At 38.2% G+C, this 21,315-nt stretch overlaps 1 long non-coding RNA gene across 1 annotated transcript in view; it reads left to right on the forward strand.

The window, feature by feature from the left end:
- The first annotated feature begins 1,481 nt into the window (after positions 1-1,481).
- The window catches only part of LOC129657165 (uncharacterized), a 32,967-nt gene continuing 13,133 nt past the window's right edge, over positions 1,482-21,315 (forward strand). Inside the window, exon 1 of the long non-coding RNA XR_008716569.1 lies at positions 1,482-1,529. This is a non-coding gene — a long non-coding RNA (uncharacterized LOC129657165). The remainder of the gene's footprint in view (positions 1,530-21,315) is intronic.

A 21,315-nucleotide genomic window follows, 5' to 3' on the forward strand; every position in this document is an offset into this window, starting at 1 on the left:
GTAGGAGTTTCAGCTTTAGCATCATTCCTTCCAAAGAAATCCCAGGACTGATCTCCTTCAGAATGGACTGGTTGGATCTCCTTGCAGTCCAAGGGACTCTCAAGAGTCTTCTCCAACACCACAGTTCAAAAGCATCAATTCTTCGGCACTCAGCTTTCTTCACAGTCCAACTCTCACATCCATACATGACCACTGGAAAAACCATAGCCTTGACTACATGGACCTTTGTTGGCAAAGTAATGTCTCTGCTTTTCAATATGCTATCTAGGTTGGTCACAACTTTTCTTCCAAGGAGTAAGTGTCTTTTAATTTCATAGCTGTAGTCACCATCTGCAGTGATTTTGGAGCCCAGAAAAATAAAGTCAGCCACTGTTTCCACTGTTTCCCCATCTGTTTGCCATGAAGTGATGGGACCAGATGCCATGATCTTCGTTTACTGAATGTTGAGCTTTAAGCCAACTTTTTCACTCTCCACTTTCACTTTCATCAAGAGGCTTTTGAGTTCCTCTTCACTTTCTGCCATAAGGGTGGTATCATCTGCATATCTGAGGTTATTGATATTTCTCCTGGCAATCTTGCCTTGGAATACGGAATGAAGCAGGGCAAAGACTAATAGAGTTTTGCCAAGAAAATGCACTGGTCATAGCAAACACACTCTTCCAACAACACAAGAGAAGACTCTATACATGCACATCACCAGATGGTCAACACCAAAATCAGATTGATTATATTCTTTGCAGCCAAAGATGGAGAAGCTGTATACAGTCAACAAAAACAAGACCAGGAGCTGACTATGGCTCAGATCATGAACTCCTTATTGCCAAATTTAGACTGAAATTGAAGAAAGTAGGGAAAACCACTAGACCATTCAGGTATGACCTAAATCAAATCCCTTATGATTATACAGTGGAAGTGAGAAATAGATTTAAGGGCCTAGATCTGATAGATAGAGTGCCTGATGAACTATCGTCGGAGGTTCGTGACATTGTACAGGAGACAGGGATCAAGACCATCCCCATGGAAAAGAAATGCAAAAAAGCAAAATGGCTATCTGAGGAGGACTTACAAATAGCTGTGAAAATAAGAGAAGTGAAAAGCAAAGGAGAAAAGGAAAGATATAAGCATCTGAATGCAGAGTTCCAAAGAATAGCAAGAAGAGATAAAAAAGCCTTCCCAAGAACGTAGAAAGCATTAAGTAATAACATAAAATACTGAAACGTTGTTTAATGAAAGCTATGCTTATGCTGAAGAGATGGATTTCAATAAAGATTACATGATATTGTATTGCCTGTTCTTAAAAATCATAACCTGACTTTCTAAGTGGGTGATTGAGATATATTCTTTTTTTAAAAAAAATACAACTTTAAAACTGGTACATTTATTTCTAAAACATCAGTGCATTTCTGTGGTCACCAAAACAATCATTATTAATGTATTAATTCATTTTTCTCCTTCATCTCTAGGAAAAAGAGAATTACAAAGCCTTCTGACTCTGACCCACTGCTTGCTGAACACAGCATGCAATTAAGGTACAAATGGATACAACAAATTATGCTATTTATTTGTTTATACTTCTCATTCCAGACAAGATTTTAGACAGCTTACTGTTCATTATGATAGAGAATGCCTAGGAACAATTCGATCTTAGTTTGTTCAGCCTGTTTAAAATGTGAGCTCTGGAAGGAAGGGGCCATCCTCCTGAGGTGCCATGTATATGCTAGTGGATGCTCAAGAGGAAGATTTTCATCAGCAAAGATTGGGAATGTTTGAGTGTTAGTCATTCAGTCGTGTCTGACTCTGTGCAACCCCCTGGGCTGTCCATGGAATTCTCCAGACAAGAATACTGGAGTGGATTGCCATACCAGAAATATTGAGTGAGAGAAACAAAAATTTAGACTAAAAACAAATATCTTTGATATTCAAGAGCTGTGTGAACTTTTAAATTTTATTCTTGTAAGAGCCATGGTACACTCCACCCTCTGCTAATTGACATTATATGTTCCTGTTTCCTTCTCTAGCCGGTATTAGGCATGTTGTATTGGGTTCAGATGTAGTTGTCCCTTTGACTCAGTGGCATAATGAGCTACCTTCTGGTGGAGGGTGAGGCCCTCTGAAGAAAGTAGAGGGTTTTATTATCAATCACTAAAGAAAGAGGCCAGTTTCAGAACTTGGATGACTAACCTGGACAGGAGGGAGCAGAGACACCAGACACGTGACACCAGAACACCCTCTGTTCTGGATCACTCCCTCAGGGTCTAGATGACAGGAGAGTGGAGGGCCAGGCTGGACATAGATCGTGATGGGCTCTTGGAACCTCAGGTCCTAAACTTACAGACAGATCCTATTTACTAGTATACTAGTCTCTCAGTTTATTTCTTCCCTCTATTTTTTTCTAAGATGAATGTTCTTGATTTGGGTACACTATGCAGAATATTTAACCACTGGCAATTCACAGAAGCTTGTTTGCATTGAAATCTCATGTATATCCTGCCATGAGAGTGTGACAAGATGGCCCTTGGAGGCCTATGTTCACATTTCCCAATTATTCTAACTTCACAAGGAGCTGGTAGCCTTCCTCCTTTGGTACCTGATAGCAACTGATATCTAACTAATAAGATCTCTTCTTATTTTTATCACTTTTCCAGGAAAATTTGGACAACTCTTATCTATTTTATCAATTACATATGCTTCATGCTGTCAATCAAAAGAGAAATTTCAATAATGCTACTTTTAGCAAGTTTACTGAGTGTTTCTAAAATCACTAGTTGACTAATTTAATGGTAGAATAAAGATGATTTTAAGGGAAAAGCTATCCCTGGAAGAAAAGCTATGACCAACCTAGACAGCATATTAAAAAGCAGAGACATTACTTTGCTAGTAAAGGTCCATCTAGTCAAAGCTATGGTTTTTCCAATAGTCATGTATGGATGTGAGAGTTGGACCATAAAGAAAGCTGAACACTGAAGAATTGATGCTTTTGAACTGTGGTGCTAGAGAAGACTCTTGAGAGTCCCTTGGACTGCAAGGAGATCAAACCAGCCAATCCTAAAGGAAATCAGTACTGAATATTCATTGGAAGGACTGATGCTGAAGCTGAAACTCCAATACTTTGGCCACCTGATGTGAAGAGCTGACTCATTAGAAAAGACCCTGGGATACTGGAAAAGATTGAAGGCAGGAGGAGAAGGGGATGACAGAGGATGAGATGGTTGGATGGCATCACCGACTTGATGGACATGAGTTTTAGCAAGCCCTGAGAGTTGTTGATGGACAGGGAAGCCTGGCATGCTGCAGTGCATGGGGTCACAAAGACTCAGACATGATTGAGTGGCTGAACTAAACTGATAATCTTTTCATTTAAACTGAACTAGTATAATCAAATATTCCATAATGTTTTGTTAAGCTTCAGAAGCCTGATTCTTCAGATTATCTTCTTCTTTACTAGAGGAGAATTATTTTGGATTTCTTTCCCTAATACAGTGTGATTAAAGAGCGACAACAGGATCTAGAGCTAAAGATATATTTCTACAATTGTATTTTCAAATATAAAAATATGGCAGGCTATCTTTTCTTACCTCTGAAATATTTTTCCTCAGGAAATTCCATTTTATGGTTCAGACTAATTTAATTGACAATCGCCTCAATGCCTCAAATTTGTGAAGACTGTGCTGATATTTATGAAACAAGATAATATTATGAAACTTTCCTTCAAAAAGAAGTTAGAAACTTCTTATGATTCTTTTATTTGAAGGCAACAAAATGCATTCCTCTCATGATATAAAATGAAAAAAACTCAATTACTGAAGCAAATGACAAGGTTTTCTCTATAATTCTGATAAAGAGTTTCAGAAGTAGAAATAGAATATAACATTTCTTTTTCTTGAACTATTACCAAAAAATAGTACAAAGAAATATAAAAAAGTAATAAATCATAATGCAATCATTCAAAACAGTGCAGAGACTGTTTATCCATATGTAAATTTTCCTCTCTTATTCAGAATCAAAAGCTGCAGTATGAAAATTATCTTTTCCTCATATTTTATTTGTCTTTCTTGCATCTCACCTGGAATCCCTTTTTCGTGAATTAAAAAGGTAGATAAGAATGGAAAGGGGGCTTCCTTTGTGTCTCAGCAGTAAAGAATCCTCCTGCAATGCAGGAGACCCAGGTTTCATCCTTGGGTGGGGAAAATCCCCTGGAGAAAATACGGCAACCCACTCCAGTATTCTTGCCTGGGAAATCCCATGAACAGAGGAGCCTGGCAGGCTACAGTCCACCAGGTCACAAAAGAGTCAGACATGACTTAGTGACTAAACAAAATAAAGAATGGAAAAGAGCCAAATTTCAATATATAGCATTTGTCTTATCCCAGATACTAACAAGAGTTAGTTAGTAGTTAGTAGTAGTTAGTTAGTAGTGTTGCAAAAACTTCTGAAAACTTTGCAAGAGAAACTCTCAAAAGTCAAATACAAAGAGAAATACAGCCAAAAATTAAGAGCTCAGTGACCTGGAAGACAGTATCAAGTTGTCTGCATATATGCAGTTTGAGTCCCAGGAGATGAAGTGGGAGAAAGGGAGTCATAAAAATGTATCTGCAGAAATAATGAAAAGCTAGAAATAAATTTCTAAATTTTATGAAATCTATAAACCCACAAATCCAAGAAACTCACCAAACGTCAAGAAGAGTATCTTTTAGTGATAAAAAGAAAAAATTTAAAACATCCAGAAAAAATGGTATATTACATGTAGAAGCATAAAGGAAATAATGACCACAGACCTTACATCAGAAACCATACAAGCCAGAAACATAATATCATTCAAGCCCTGAAGGAAACTGTCAAATCATAATTCTATTCCTACAGTTTCTTACAAAGTTTAATAGTTTTACCATATGATCCATCAATCATGATGCTAGATATAAATGTTTGACTCAACCCAATTGAGTCAAACATTTGTATCAACATAAAAACCTGCTCACCAGTACTTACAGCAGCTTTATTCATAAGCACCTAAGCCTGGAAGAAACCAAGATGCTCTTTAATAGATGAATGGATAACCAAACTGTGATACATCCAGTGGAATATTATTTATAGCTATTTATTTAGACAAAAAGAAATAATTTATCAAGCCATGGAAGAAACTTAAATGCATATTGTTAAGTGAAAAAAGCCAATCTTAAAGACTACATACTGAATTATTGCAACTACATGATATTCTGAAAAAGGCAGAACTATAAAGACTAATGATCAGTGTTTGCTAGGTGTTTTATGAGTAGGGTGGGCTTCCCTTGTGGCTCAGATGGTAATGCGTCTGTGTACAATGCGGGAGACCCAGGTTCGATCCCTGGGTCAGGGAGATCCTCTGCAGAAGGAAATAGCAACCCACTCCAGTACTCTTGCCTGGAAAATCCCATGGACGGAGGAGCCCGGTAGGCTACAGTCTATGCGGTCACAAAGAGTCAGACATGACTGAGCGACTTCACTTCACTTATGAGTAGGGGAGGGTAGACTAAGGATGAATAGGTAACTAAGCATAGGATGGGGAAACTGTTTTGTGTGACACTATAATGGCAGATACAAAACATTATGCACTTGTTAAAACCCATAAAACTGTATAACACAGAAGTGGCCCTTTACGTTGGCTCTTTACGTAAATTATGGACTTTGGGAGTGATAGCATATCAATATTGCTTTATTAGTTGTAATGAATGTACCACTAATGCAAACTGTTAATATTAAGGACAGCTGTATATTGGGGGGGCATATATGAGAATTCTCCATACAATATGCTTTTACTTTAAATACATTTCAAAACTACATGGAAATGAAATTTATAGGTTCACTGCACTAGAATGGAAAAGATAAGGATAATGACTCCCTTTAAAGTTTAATAGAACTTTTCCATAAACCCACTAGAGTATGATTTCTATGCTTAATTTGATTATAGACCCAAAATCTTTGAAAATCATTTACCTGTTAGATTTTTCTATGATAAAAATTTTTGGTGATCTATACTTTTCAAAAATTAAAAAAAAAAAAACCCACAAAATAAGAAACTTCTATTGACACTTACTCCTTGGAAGGAAAGTTATGACCAACCTAGATAGCATATTCAAAAGCAGAGACATTACTTTGCCAACAAAGGTCCGTCTAGTCAAGGCTATGGTTTTTCTAGTGGTCATGTATGGATGTGAGAGTTGGACTGTGAAGAAGGCCGAGCGCCGAAGAATTGATGCTTTTGAACTGAGGTGTTGGAGAAGACTCTTGCGAGTCCCTTGGACTGCAAGGAGATCCAACCAGTCCATTCTGAAGGAGATCAGCCCTGGGATTTCTTTGGAAGGAATGATGCTAAAGCTGAAACTCCAGTACTTTGGCCACCTCATGCGAAGAGTTGACTCATTGGAAAAGACTCTGATGCTGAGAGGGATTGGGGGCAGGAGGAGAAGGGGACGACAGAGGATAAGATGGCTGGATGGCATCACTGACTCGATGGACATGAGTCTGAGTGAACTCCGGGAGTTGGTAACTGAGGAGTAGTCTCAGACTTAAAATAATGGCTGGATGAAAAAACAAACCCCAGCACATGGAGCTTTAACCTTCAAGTCTGGAAAGCAAAGGCACTCTAGCTATTAGAAAGTGTGATGATTTATATAGATATAGACAAACTTAGGAAAAAACTCTCCAGTACTCCATCACCCTTTTGATTAAACTGAGTTCTGGTTTTTTATAAATAATAATAGTAAATTCAACAATATAAATCATAAACAATAAATCATAAATAGGAAAAGGAGTATGTCAAAGCTGTATATTGTCACCCTGCTTATTTAACTCATATGCAGAGTACATCATGAAAAACGCTGGGCTGGAAGAAGCACAAGCTGGAATCAAGATTGCCAGGAGAAATATCAATAACCTCAGATATGCAGATGACACCACCCTTATGGCAGAAAGTGAAGAGGAACTCAAAAGCCTCTTGATGAACGTGAAAGAGGAGAGTGAAAAAGTTGGCTTAAAGCTCAACATTCAGAAAACGAAGATCATGGCATCCGGTCCCATCACTTCATGGCAAATAGATGGGGAAACAGTGGAAACAGTGTCAGACTTTATTTTTTGGGGCTCCAAAATCACTGCAGATGGTGACTGCAGCCATGAAATTAAAAGACACTTACTCCTTGGAAGATAAGTTATGACCAACTTAGATGGCATATTGAAAAGCAGAGACATTACTTTGCCAACAAAGGTCTGTCTAGTCAAGGCTATGGTTTTCCAGTAGTCATGTATGGATGTGAGAGTTGGACTGTGAAGAAAGCTGAGTGCCAAAGAATTGATGCTTTTGAACTGTGGTGTTGGAGAAGACTCTTGAGAGTCCCTTGGAAGATCAGTCCTGGGATTTCTTTGGAAGGAATGATGCTAAAGCTGAAACTCCAGTACTTTGGCCACCTCATGTGAAGAGTTGACTCATTGGAAAAGACTCTGATGCTGGGAGGGATTGGGGGCAGGAGGAGAAGGGGACGACAGAGGTTGAGATGGTTGGATGGCATCACCGACTCGATGGACATGAGTTTGAGTGAACTCCAGGAGTTGGTGATGGACAGGGAGGCCTGGCATGCTGCGATTCATGGGGTCGCAAAGAGTCGGACACAACTGAGCAACTGAACTGAACTGAACTAAATTGAATCTGTATAGTTACTTGAAACAGGTACTATTCTAATGATTTAAATGCATGCTTGCCTTAACCAATTTTATTCCTACAATTTTATAAAATACCCACTATATTATTGCACCTATTTTGTGGATGAGAAATGGAACTTTATTTTAAATTAGAACAGAAGGCTTGAATTAACATATACACACTACTATATATAAATAGGTAACCAACAAGACCTACTGTACAGTGTAGGGAACTATACTCAGTATTTTGTAATAAACTACAATGGAAAAGAATCTGAATCACTGTACACCTAAAACTGCCTTGATACTGTAAATCATCTATGCTTCAATTAAAAAAAGAAGTGGAGCTTTAGAGATGTTCTATAATGTGTCTAAGAAACACATTGATAAAAGTAGTAGAGCTGTCTTTCAAGACTAGGATGGCTGAGCCTGAACCCACTGTCTCTAAATGACAGTGCATTGCTACCATTTCTTATCTTAAATGATCAGGCTTGCTCACTTGAGACACTAAGTGGTTGAAATAGAGAGTTTATTTTTTAATTTTTATTTTATACTAGAATACAGTTGATTTACAATGTTGTGTTAATTTCAGGTGTACAACAAAAAAATTCAGTTACACATTTCAGTTCAGTTCAGTTACTCAGTCCTGTCCGACTCTTTGTGACCCATGGACTGCAGCAAGCCAGACCTCCTTGACCATCACCAACTCCCGGAGCTTGCTAAAACTCATGTCCATTGAGTCAGTGATGCCATCCAACCATCTCATCCTCTGTCGTCCCCTTCTCCTCCTGCGTTCACTCTTTCCCAGCATCAGGGTCTTTTCCAAGGAGTCAGTTCTTCACATCAGGTAGCCAAAGTATCGGAGTTTCAGCTTCAGCATCAGTCCTTCCAATGAATATTCAGTACTGATTTCCTTTAGGATTGACTAGTTTGATCTCCTTGCAGTCCAAGGGACTCTCAAGGGTCTTCTCCAACACCACAGTTCAAAAGCATCAATTCTTTGGCACTCAGCTTTCTTCACAGTCCAACTCTCACATCCATACATGACCACTGGAAAAACCATAGCTTTGACTATATGAACCTTTGTTGGCAAAGTAATGTCTCTGCTTTTTAATATACTGTCTAGGTTGGTCATAGCTTTTCTTCCAAGGAGCAAGTGTCTTTTAATTTCCGGGCTGAAATCACCATTTGCAGTGATTTTGGAGCCCAGAAAAATAAAGTCTGTCACTGTTTCCATTGTTTCCCCATCTGTTTGCCATGAAGTGATGGGACCAGATGTCATAATCTTCATTTTTTGAATGTTGAGTTTTACACCAGCTTTTTCACTCTCTTCTCTCACTTGCATCAAGAGGCTCTTCAGTTCCTCTTCACTTTCTGCCATAAGAGTGGTATCATCTGCATATCTGAGGTTATTGATATTTCTCCCAGCAATCTTGATTCCAGCTTGTGCTCCATCCAGCCTGGCATTTGGCATGATGTACTCTGCATAGAAGTTAAATAAGCATGGTAACAATATACAGCCTTGACATACTCCTTTGACAATTTGGAACCAGTCTGTTGTTCCATGTCCAGTTCTAACTGTTGCTTCTTGACCTGCATACAGATTTCTCAGGAGACAGGTCAGGTGGTCTGGTATTCTCACTTCCTGAAGAATTTTCCTCAGTTTGTTGGGATCCACACAGTCAAAGGCTTTGGGGTAGTCATTAAAGCAGAAGTAGATGTTTTTCTGGATCTCTTGCTTTTTCTATGATCCGAAGGATGTTGGCAATTTGATCTCTGGTTCCTCTGCCTTTTCTAAATCCAGCTTGAACAACTGGCATTTATACATTTACATGTATCTATTCTTTTTCAAGTTCTTTTCCCATTTAGGTTATTACAGAGTATTGAATAGAGTTCTCTGTGCTATACATTAGTCCTTGTTGGTTATCTATTTTAAGTGTATCAGTCTGTACAGTCCTAAATCCCAATTTATCCCTTCCCCTACTTTTCCCCACTGGTAACCATAAATTTGTCCTCCAAGTTTGCGAGTCTGTTTCTGTTTTGTAAATAAGTTTATCTGTATCATTTTTTAAGATTCCGCATATAAGCAGTATCATATGATATTTGTCTTCTCTGATCTTACTTCACTTATTACGATAATCTCCAGGTCCATCCATGTTGCTGGAAATGCCATAACTTCATTCTTTTAATGGCTCAGTAATATTCTATTGTGTATATATACCACATCTTCTTTAGCAATTCATCTTTCATGTACATGTACATCTTTCATTCATGTACATTTAGGTTGCTTCCATGTCTTGGCTATTGTAAACAGCACTGCAATGAACATTTGGGTGCATGTATCTTTTAGAAAAGTGTTTTTCTCTGAATATATGCCCAGGAGTATTATTGCAGGATCATATGGTAGCTCTATTTTCGATTTCTTAAGGAACCAGCATACTATTCATCATAGTGGCTGTACCAGTTTACATTTCCACCAACAGTGTAGGAGGGTAACCTTTCCTCCACACCACCAGTATTTATCATTGGTAGGTTTTTTGATGATGGCCATTCTGACTGGTATGAGGTTATAGCTCAGTGTAATTTTGATTTGCATTTCTTTAATAATTTGTGATATTGAGTATATTTCATGTGCCTCTTGGCCATCTATCTGTATGTCTTCTTTGGAGAAATGCCTCTTTAGATCTTCTGTCAATTTTTGATTAGGTTTTTTGTTTTCTTTAATATTAAACCACATGACCTGTTTGTATTTTTTGGAGACTATCCCTCATCAGTTGCTTCACTTGCAAATATTCCTACCATTCTGTGGTTTGTTTTCCCATTTTGTTTATGGTTTCCCTTAATATGCAAAAATTTTCAAGTTTAATTAGGCCCAATTTATTTTTGTTTTTATTTACAATACACTCTAGGTGATCGATTGAAAAAGATGTTACTTCGATTTATGTTGAAGAGTATTTCTGCCTATATTTTCCTCTCAGAGTTTATAGTATCTGGTCTCGCATTTAGTGAGGTCTCTCTTTAATTCATTTTGAGTTTATTCTTGTGTTGTAAAAAGAATGTTCTAAAGTCATTTTTTTACATGTTGCTGTCCAGTTTTTCTAGGATCATTTATTGAAGAGACTGTCTTTTCTCCATTGTATACTCTTGCCTCTTTTGTAGTAGATAAATTGACCATAGGTACACAGGTTTATTTCTGGGCTTTCTGTCATATTCCCTTGATCTATATTTCTGTTTTTGTGTCAGTACCATACTGTCCTGATGACAGCACCTTTGTAGTATGACTGTGGCTTTTAAGTCTGAGAGCCTGATTCCTCCAGCTCTGTTTTTCTTTCTCAAGATTGCATTGACTATTCAGGGTCTTTTGTTTTGCCATGTAAATTTTAAAATTTGTTTGTTCTAGTTCTGTGAAAAATGCCATGGTAATTTGATAGGAACACAACAAACACACATTAATTGTTTTGGGAAATGGTGTTCAGGATTACTTTTGGTTTTCGTTTTTAATCCTGGTTCTTAAGCCAGGATTTCCTCTAAAGCGTCATTGGTTAAAAAGTGTTAACTGATTGATTGGGCAGCTTTCTCACATGCACACAGTGAACAATATGCAGTGAAGACTTGGGGACTTGTTACAGAATCCTGGAACTGTTTTTCTGTGCAACTCTCTCCGCTTCAGTATTCCACTCTACAAATGTGATCACACTGGCCACCATGGGCTGAAGTTCAATTTCTGAATATCGGTCTGTCCTATATTTTGTCTAGTTTTAGTTGTTCCAAGTGGAAATATAAATTCATTTCCTGTCCAGAACCACTAATATTTTTATTTTGTTTTGTCTAAATGCCTTGGCATATTCCATTGACTACAAATTGGGAAGGGCATTGTTTTATTATAAATGCTACACTGAAGTAAGCAAAGAACATTGTGAAATCTAGATTAAAAGAGTATGTGTGGGGCTAGGTGGAGAGAGGATAAGAGATAGACTAGTTAGCTAGAAAGATAGATAGATAGGTGAAATACTTTCTCAATGGAGAATATTTCTTTACTGATTAAAATTTCTTTCCCATCTAGATTAGGTCTGATAGTGTTAGAAAAACAATAAACAAGAAAGCTTGGTAAACATATAGCACATTAGGAGAGAAGTCGGGGAAATGAAACCGATGATGCAGAGGGCAGGTGGAGTGGTAGACATGTTATAATTTAAACAGAATGACCAAAGATATCAATGAAATAACATTTGAGTGATGTCCTCAAAAAGGTGCATGTGGTGCATTTTGCCATGCAGTAGCATTTTAATTTTTATGCAGTCAAAATTATCAATCCAGTTTCATTTCATCTTTAAAAAGGTCTTCTCTACTCTGAAATTTTTTTTAAAGTCTTCCATAACATTTTCTAAGAATTTGATGACATTTTCTATCCCAGTCTTTGAATGTGTAAACATTTAACTTCTCTGAAATTAATATTGAAGAAAGTTATGGAGACACAGATGCAACAGTTTTATTTCCCCAAATATTCAATTAGTTTATTCAGCACCAAAATTTCATGTATGAAACAACCCTAATTTCCTGATTGGGAAGTTATCTTTTTCATAAAATCCATAATGACTTAGATCTACTTCTGGTTTTCCTTTAATAGCTCATTTATTTGCCCATGATATGAGTGTGCGTGTTTAGGCATCTCCTCAGCTTACTACTTTAATCACTTAACATTTTTCCACAGATATCTTGCTGATTTTTCCAAATATAACACAATAAATGGCATATAAATACCAAAAAAAAAAAAGTGTTAACTGATACTTCTAGATGACACTCTAGATCCAAAGGTATAAAACTAGTTAGCTTTATCAGATTACTAAAATAAAATTTAGTATTGACACATATACAATCAAACACGTTGTATTTAAGGTCTATTTCAATCATCTTTGATTGTTCTGGCTTTGTAAATTTCCATCACCTATAATTTTATGGTTGCTGCAGCTAAGTCGCTTCAGTCATGGCCAACTCTGTGCGACCCCAGAGACGGAAGCCCACCGGGCTCCCCCATCCCTGGGATTCTCCAGGCAAGAACACTGGAGTGGGTTGCCATTTCCTTCTCCAATGCATGAAAGTGAAAAGTGAAAGTGAAGTCGCTCAGTCGTGTCCGACTCCTAGCGACCCCATGGACTACAGCCTACCAGGCTCCTCCATCCATGGGATTTTCCAGGCAAGAGTAATGGAGTGGGGTGCCATTGCCTTCTCCGAATTTTATGGTATATCATGATAATTCATAACACAAAGGGTCCCAAAGTTGGTAGTAATTGGTTTGCCACTAATGAAGATTGAATGTATTTACTTGGTTTTCTCCAGACTGATAATAAAAAGTAGAATAATAACTACTGTGAATAAAGTCCTAATAAATAAGAGACTTGGCAACTTTCTGTGCAAGTAGTTGAATTTTAAAATTATTTTTTTGCAGTGCTCAGCAAATAATTAGATTTTATTAGATCCATCAAAATCTTGATTGCCAAGAAGGATTATTGGACAAACTTGCATATTATTAACTTTGTAAAGAATATTTTATCTGTTTTCTGATTAGAAAAAGTAATAATTTCAACAAAATTTTCAGTTCAGAGGTAATGAAATAACTCATTTTAAAAATCCTTTAATTTAAAAAAATGCTATGTATCTTCCATAAAAATTACTTTTCCCTTAACTTTCATTGTTTCTAATTATGCTGAAAATGAAATTTTCCACTTCTCCTGCTTTCATTTGCTTGTTCAATCGCTCTGTTGTGTCCAGCTCTTTGAGGGCCCATGAACTGTAGCCTGCCAGGCTCCTCTGTCCATGGAATTTTCCAGCAAGGATACTGGAGCGGGTTGCCATTTCCTCCACCAGGGGATCTTCCCAACCCAGAGATTGCACCTGCATCTCTTGTGCCTCTTGCATTAGCAGGCAGATTCTTTACCACTCTGCCACCTGGAAAGCTTCACACCTTCACTAAGAGTCATCTTTTATGTTCAGTCAGGATAACACCTTCCGGTAGCTTAGATATCAAATAATATGCATGAAATACTGATATAATCAAGGTGTCAGAAAACCTAAGCAAATGTAACCTGTATAATTTTAAGTATTTGGAAACTGTTATATTTCTGGATTCTTAAGAGCCCTGGCCTTAACTTCCTCTCCCTTATTTGCTGCCCTCTGTCCAGGAGCAGATATATGAGGTGAAACCCAAATCCATCCATTTTTTTCAGGATTCTCTTTTTCTTACCAGTTCATTGTTTTTTCCAGCCATGTTACCTGCTTTTATCTGTAAACCCTGGGTAGTTAATTTCTGAAAGAAAGTACATTATCTTCACTGAGTTTTTATCACCATGGATTTTTTGTCTGCCCTGATTTCATGCCTTCATTCTGATATCTGGTGGCCTCAGCCTGGATTTACTCTTCTTTTTGACTCCTACATCCTGTACTTCTGTCTACAGCTTGACTTTCCCCCTTCTTCCCCTCTTCTGTTGGATGCTCATAGTAATTGACTACATGCTTATGACTTTTTCTGTTCCTCTGCACATAGTATCTGTGTTTGCCCAAATTCTGAACCTTTGCTTCTGTTTCAACCACTGAGCTTCTGACTCTTTCTTGCTGGTTTCCTTTCTTGGATGCTCCCTTTGCCATTACTTGCTGTCTCTTTACTCTTAGAAATTACATTTTTTGAGAGATCCTAGCAAAATATTTAATGGGATAAAAGGAAGGTTGAAAGTAAGAATTATCACAAATAAAAGAACTGTCTGATTTTGAAAAGTGAAACTTTGTGACTTTGGAAGACAATGATGCCAGTTGAAATTATACTCATTTTCACCTCACCTGGAAGCCCCAGACTCCTGATCATGTCCCATGGTAGCAAAACACACAGCTGGGAAATACAAGAACTTATGAGGAAAATCAACAGTAAGGGATCAGACATCATACATGAAAACTTTCAGAATATTAAAATATTTATATTCATTAAAAGATAACTTGCTAAACTAATGTTGGTGACATTTTATGCATATAAGATGACAAAAACTTTCCACTCATCTTCTCTTACCTTCTAGAAAATCCAAGGATTTATTCTCCTGAAGTCTACATAGGCTCTTCATAAAATTCTATTTTTATGTTGTTTTCATCTTACGTTGAAAGATTCTATTATTTTTTCCTATATCTTTTATCTAGATATTCAGTGCTTGTGCCAGCCCTGATCATCATAAATTGCCATTATCAATAGTCCAATGATTCAGTCTTTAAGCCAGTTTTACTGTTTCTTATTATGAATTTATCTTCCAATTCAACAGTATAATCCTACCTTCATTTTGTGATCATACCCTCAAATAAAATTCTCAGTAGATGGATTAACTTCCTACCTTATTACCCTTCTGCATGATTCTGGACTGTAATAACCTACTTGTAGACTGTTTTTTCAAAATGTGGTTTATCTTGCTTTCTCTAGACTCTTCCTGGGGCTTCTCTCTGCTGTCACATGTCCTGTTTCCCAACTGCCTCCATGACGGCTGAGCCATTCACACGTCTTCGCTACCAAGACTCCACGACCTTCCTTCCTCATTGTTATCTCTTACCCTGATGCAAGTCTTTTCCCAGCGAATGCTTAAGCACCGCCCAGTGTCTTCAGGTCACCCTAGATATAGCCTGTGGCCGTGAAGGAACACAGGCTCCACCCAGAGGGAAGACAGGATGAAAAATGAGTCACCCTCTCAGATTTCCAACATGTGCTGGATCCTCAGATAGGAGCTGAGGCTGGCTTTCATCATATTTCAGTGATGTGGTAATGGCAAAGAGAGAAGAGGACAAATTCAACTTTTATTTAAGAGGGTCATCTGACAGAACTTAGTGACAGTTTCAGTGGGGCAGAGGGAGAAGTTGAGGATGACTCGGGTTTCTGGTTTGGGGAAGTGGGTAGCTCACCGTTTTTCATATGGACTGTTGCAATGACTTCCTAATTAGTTTTGGCCTCTTGTAGCTTTCTATTATCTTCCTGTATTGTTACTTCTCCTCTCTGGTTTGAACCTTTCCATGACCTCATATTAACTGCAGGATAAGGTCTATCAATTTTGCAGTGTCTGAGTTTCCCCACAGTCCTATCCTCAACTCAATGTCCTATCACACATGCAGTATCATGCTCTGACCAGCCCTGTGCTAGCTATACGCTCACATCTCTTCTGTCTTTGAAGGTGACATTCTGTCTGGAATGTCCTTACCACTATCACTGCCTAGAAAAGTCCTGATCATCTTTCAAGGTCTAGCTGATGTACCACCTTTCATATACAAGTGGAGTCTTCACTGTGCTCTAAAATCACTATGTGTAAGCAATATATATTTCCACCATTAAGAGGCAATGTAATTCATGCAATAAATTTCCAATCTTATTCTACAAAGGAAATTGTGGACAATTTTTAGGTCTGCTAGTGAGGTGCCATCTTTTACTAATGATTTCAAATATATACTTTTATGACTGGTCCAAAATCCTCAAAAATTAAGCGATGTATAATTTAATGTATGAATAAAATTTAGAGACTTATTTATTGTCCTAAAATAATTGTGTTTAGGATGTTTTCTAAAGAGCACAGGAATAGAGACACTGATGTGGGGGAGGGGATATTCTCTGGATATTTTAAAGAGAAGCCTCCAGAGGAGACTGGTAGAACACTGACTTTGTTTTGTGTGGCTGGATGAGAAGTAATTGGATTAATTTACACTTGCACAAGGTGAAGTAAAGCAAAGAATTCATGTCCAAGAAAGACATGAAGCAAAAATTTATGTCTAAGAAAAACAAGCAAAGAATTAAGAAGAACAATGAAGGGCAGAGTTTGCAACTGAGCTGAAAATTGGAGCAAGTGGCTTTAAAAGTGAAAGTGAAGGTCGTTCAGTAGCCCCTGACTCTTTGCGACTTCCAGGCCAGAATACTGGAGTGGGTAGCCTTTCCCTTCTCCAGGGGATCTTCCCAATCCAGGGATGGAACCCAGGTCTCCTGCATTGCAAGAGGATTCTTAACCAGCTGAGCAACAAGGGAAGCCCAAGAATACTGGAGTGGCTAGCCTATTCCTTCTCCAGCGGATCTTCCCGACCCAGAAAGCAAACCAGGGGTCTCCTGCATTGTATGCAGCTTCTTTACCAACTGAGCTATCAGGGAAGCCCTATAAAAATATAAAAACCTGAGTTTGTGCTATGAGAGACTCCCTGGAACTTTTGGCAAAGGAGACAGACCCATTTATGGCCAGTCTGTGGCCCTGTTCATGGGTGCAACCGATTAGGCTATGATGTGACCCTGTAGTTAGTATCAGGTCAAGGTGACACTTCTCTGGATCTTGTTGCAGGTAGTAGGCTTCATTTCTAATGACAAAGTGTGCTCTGACCACTATGATTTTCGGTCAGTTTCACATATGTGTACATATAAGTACAGAGGGAGCGAGAGAGACAGACACAGGGAGAGATTGACTGATTGAAAGGAATCAGCTCACGCAGTTAACAAAAGCTGGCAAGTCTGGAATCTGTAGGGCAGGCCCACAAGGTAGAAGCTCTCCAGCTTCAGTTCTGCTAGAGTCTTGAGACAGAATTTCTTATTCTCTGGGAATCCTCAGTGTTTGCCTGTAAAGTTAGCCAACTAATTGGGTGAGATCCACCCACATCGTTGAGGATAATTTCCTTTTCTTAAATTCAGTTAATGTAGATGTCAACAGCATATATGGAATACCTTCACCAGCACCTATATGAGTGTTCAATTAGATAATTGGTAGCCTACCTAAGTGAACACATTAAACCATCACAGTTCACCCTTCATCAAATTTGCACCCATACACATATCCTTAAACCAATACAATCTCCAATTAGTGTAACACAGTCATATGCCTGCCTAACATGAGAAAGTTCAGTTCAGTCGCTCAGTTGTGTCCAACACAATCTCCAATTAGCGTAACACAGTCATACGCCTGCCTAACATGAAAAAGTTCAGTTCAGTCGCTCAGTTGTGTCCAACTCTTTGTGATGGACTGCAGGACGCCAAGCCTCCCTGTCCATCACCAACTCCTGGAGTTTACTCAAACTCATGCCCATTGAGTTGGTGATGCCATTCAACCATCTCATCCTCTGTTGTCCCCTTCTCTTCCCGCCTTCAATCTTTCCCAGCATCAGGGTCTTTTCAAATGAGTCAGCTCTTCACATCAGGTGGCAAACATGAAAAAACTATCCTAAATATAGCCCTAAACAAACACTTTTTCTCTACAAAATGATATAAAGTCCTTGGGTGGGGTTTCTTCTTCTCAGTATCTTGTAACTTAATGCTATGATTAATACATCTTGCATTATATGATAAGGGACAAGAGAAGAAAGAAAACAGCCTAATATATATGTATCAATACTGGGTAAGATCTCAGATTTATTGTCTGATTTAGCAATCCAATGCTTTGTGTGAGCTCAAATATTAATCTTAATCTGTGGTCAGACATGGTATTTCTTTTCCTCATTAGTTAGGTAAGTAAATGGAGAAGGCAATGGCACCCCACTCCAGTACTCTTGCCTGGAGAATCCCATGGACGGAGGAGCCTGGTGGGCTGCAGTCCATGGGGTCGCTAAGAGTTGGACATGACTGAGCAACTTCACTTTCACTTTTCACTTTCATTCATTGGAGAAGGAAATGGCAACCCACTCCAGTGTTCTTGCCTGGAGAATCCCAGGGACGGGGGAGCCTGGTGGGCTGCCATCTATGGGATCACACAGAGTCGGATACAACTGAAGTGACTTAGCAGTAGGTAAGTAAATAAGACATAAGACTGTATTGTCAGGTTTCTTTCAAGAATAGTTTGCATATTACATATCAAACAGGAAACTGCAGTCAATTAAAATGTGTAGCAGTAAATAGTAAGTCTGTTTCCAGAAATTAAACAACTCAGCCTCATGAGATGTGAAAAAGAAACAGACAATAACAAGCAAGGATACAACAGTGGGCAAGACAGATTTGGTCTTGTGAAGTTCTGCCAATAGGATGGGAGTAGAGGGCTTTTTGGAGCGCATACGGATAAAGAAAAGGCTTGTGAGTCTTGGAGGCAAATTAAATTTTGTTAGTATCACCACCATTGTTTGTAAGTCTGACTCTTACTGACTGTATTTTCCCTTTGGTAATCCCTTGGAGTTTATAGAGCTACTCAGAATACTCCAGAATTTTTCAGAGGTGAGGAATATAAGAGTTTATTCACACTTAGACTGGAGATGTTTAGAGAACATCACTTACCTTGAGACTCAGGGTGACAGGGGGCAGTCACTGTCACTGTAAGAAACTACCCATGTTCAGAAATAGAATTAAATTAGGTTATGGTCTTAGCATGCAGTGGACACATTCGAGTGAGACTTACTGGAGGAATGTTACCTGAAAGAGTGAATTCTGAGGCCAGTTTTTAGAGAGGTATATGTATTCCTGAAAGGAAGGGAATATTCAAAGGCCCGAAGCCATCATGAATGTGATAAAAGGTCACTTCATTGCCTATAAAATGTAATCCCCACTGTTAAGACACATTATAGCCTAGATACCATGATGTATTTTTCAGTGTAGATCTGATCTTTATTTTTTAATTAATAATACATGGTAGCAATGCTGGAGAGCTGATCTATTATTTATGTGTCTCTTTCAAAAAGTGATTCATACATTATATATTCAGACAGAAAATTCCTTTTATTTTATCTGAAGTTAGTTTTCAATAGAAAATATACTAAGATTTTATTGTATAACCTGCAATGGAAAATAGGTATGCTAAAATTCGCAACTCTCCCAGATATATGCATGCTCTGCATACTAATTTTTTAACCATGCATACTGATAGTTAATGGCAGTTAAGTGGCCTAGATTGAGTTTTTCTTAGTGTTAAAGATTTTATTTAAAGATAAGAGGCTGTTTCATGTGTTAATTTAGAGCTAGAAACAAAAATTAAGGAAGAAATAAAGACAGGTTTTTCAAAAAGCTTATTTCCATAAGTTACTTGTGTACTTTTCCAGCCAAAGCTAATATGATTACCCAAACACTGTGCACTTGTAAAAAATGTTGTAACAAGATATTCTATAAAAGTTCAATTCAAATTATGTTTTCTAGCACTTAAAATGTGAACTACTTCACCCAATTTTGTCAATACACAAAGAAAGCATCTGCCAGGCTCTTCAATAACTTATAACCTTCTTTTAAACAATCATGTAGCATTATTATTAACCTCTCTTCTTATCAAGTCTCCTCAGTAACAATAGAAATTAAATTAAATTGGGAACGAACATAAAACTGAAAACTGGAGTAAAACAGTGGGGAAAGTATGCTGAGAGAGGGAGAGGAACTTAGCAAGTACCAATCTTCATGCTCCTGAAACTACATCATTCAGTCAACACTTATGTAGCTCTGCTGCTGCTGCTGCTGCTAAGTCACTTCAGTCGTGTCCGACTCTGTGCGACCCCATAGACGGCAGCCCACCAGGCTCCCCCGTCCCTGGGATTCTCCAGGCAAGAACATTGGAGTGGGGTGCCATTTCCTTCTCCAATGCACGAAAGTGAAAAGTGAAAGTGAAGTCGCTCAGTCGTGTCCAACTCCTCGAGACCCCATGGACTGCAGCCTACCAGGCTCCTCTGTCCATGGGATTTTCCAGGCAAGAGTACTGGAGTGGGGTGCCATCGCCTTCTCCTATGTAGCCCTAACCATGGGCAAATTATTATTCTAGGCACTCAGGATACATCCTTGAACAAAACAACATCTACCTGTCTCAGAGCTTTCATTCTATTTCCACATAACTGAAACTTTTAATAGCAATAAAAACCAAAAGAAAATCGGGAAATCTTTAGTTCTAATATAAGTAGTAGGACAATGTTGAGTGTCTTTTGTATTAATTATAATCACTTTTCAAAAGGTTATTGAATGGAGGCTTTTCAGAAAGTACTATATATTAAATATCTTGAATTTCCCCTACAAAATGAGGAAGGCTTATTTTGGTTGACATTTCCAGTAAGTAAGCTCTTCTTTTAACACTGTGTCTACAATACCAAATATCAAATCGAAAACTGAAGTATTCAATCAGTTGAGACATTTCTTAGACTCAAACTAGATACAAGAGAAATAGTTTCCTTCATTATTTTAAGCTAGAATGGAGCAGTTGGGCAATTACTATTTGGGTTGTTGAAGAAGCCCTGCTGCTGCTGCTGCTGCTGCTAAGTCACTTCAGTCGTGTCCGACTCGGTGCGACCCCATAGACAGCAGCCCACCAGGCTCCCCGGTCCCTGGGATTCTCCAGGCAAGAACAATGGAGTGGGTTGCCATTTCCTTCTCCAATGCATGAAAGTGAAAAGTGAAAGTGAAGTTGCTCAGTCGTGTCCAACTCTAGCGACCCCATGGACTGCAGCCTACCCGGCTCCTCCATCCATGGGATTTTTTAGGCAAAAGTACTGGAGTGGGGTGCCATTGCCTTCTCTGTGAAGAAGCCCTATATGACATTAAAAAAAATTAAGATTTTTTTCACAAATATATTTCTGCTTTCATTTATTTATTTTTCCATATGATCAGAGAGTGAGTCAGCCTTCTGATGTTTCATAGGGAAAAAAATGTCTCTTTAAAAAAATATCTTTATATTGAAGATTTGTGCCATTTCATTCTTTGAGCAGGTCTTA

The sequence above is a fragment of the Bubalus kerabau genome, chromosome 7 (genome assembly GCF_029407905.1).
Source record: "Bubalus kerabau isolate K-KA32 ecotype Philippines breed swamp buffalo chromosome 7, PCC_UOA_SB_1v2, whole genome shotgun sequence".
Lineage (NCBI taxonomy): Eukaryota > Metazoa > Chordata > Mammalia > Artiodactyla > Bovidae > Bubalus > Bubalus kerabau.